We start from the raw sequence: 1,247 nt of genomic DNA on the forward strand, positions 1-1,247 counted from the left end.
ATGAAATATACAAAGGTAGAAAACCAAACATTGCCTATTTTAGAGTCTTTGGATGCAAGTGTTTTGTAATGAATAATGGAAAAGAGCATCTAGGGAAATTTGACTCTAAGGCAGATGAGGGAATTTTTCTAGCATATTCACAATCTAGTAAGGCCTATAGGATCTATAATAAAGGAACTAAAACTATAGAGGAATCTGTTCATGTAAAATTTGATTAAATGTTTACCAAAAACTTGAACAATACCCCTCTTATAGTTGGTGATTCTCTTGATGAAATTGTAGAATCAGATCCAGAAGAACCAAATGAAACATTACCTCCAACTGACATTGATTATATAGAACCTATAAGGGAATATGACTTACCTAAGGAATGGAAATTCAACAAAAACCATCCAATTGACAACATCATTTGAGAAATTTCTAAAGGGGTTGCTACTAGAAAATCCCTTAGACAATTCTGCAATTTTACAGCCTTTGTTTCTCAAGTAGAACCTAAGAATATAAAGGAATCTCTCTTGGACAATGATTGGATAATTGCCATGCAAGAAGAGCTTAATCAATTTGAGAGAAACAAAGTATGGATCTTAGTTCGTAAACTAGAAGACAAACATGTCATTGGAACTAGATGGGTGTTTAGGAATAAGATGGATGAGAATGGAGTAATAACAAGAAATAAGGCTAGACTAGTTGCTAAAGGCTACAACCAGGAGGAAGGTATTGATTATGATGAGACTTATGCTCCTGTAGCCAGATTAGAAGCAATTAGGATTTTGCTTGCTTATGCTTGTATCATGGATTTTAAATTGTATCAAATGGATGTAAATAGTGCTTTTCTAAATGGAGATATCCAAGAGGAGGTTTATGTTAGTCAAACTCCAGGATTTGAGAATCCTGCTTTTCCAAACCATGTTTATAAACTAACAAAAGCTCTTTATGGATTGAAACAAGCTCCAAGAGCTTGGTATGAAAAGCTCAACAATTTCCTCATACAGCAAAAATTTTTAAGAGGAAATGTTGATAAAACACTCTTTAAAAAGACAAAGGGAAAAGACATCCTGCTTGTCCAAACTTATGTTGATGACATAATCTTTGGATCCACAAACAGTAAGCTTTGCAAAGAATTTGAAAATATAATGAAAGGAAGATTTGAAATGTCCATGATGGGAGAATTAACATTTTTCTTAGGATTTCAAATCAGGCAAAGCAAGAATGGTATTTTCCTAAGTCAAACCAAGTACTGTAATGAT

The sequence above is a fragment of the Cicer arietinum genome, chromosome 5 (assembly GCF_000331145.2).
Source record: "Cicer arietinum cultivar CDC Frontier isolate Library 1 chromosome 5, Cicar.CDCFrontier_v2.0, whole genome shotgun sequence".
Taxonomy (NCBI): Eukaryota; Viridiplantae; Streptophyta; class Magnoliopsida; order Fabales; family Fabaceae; genus Cicer; species Cicer arietinum.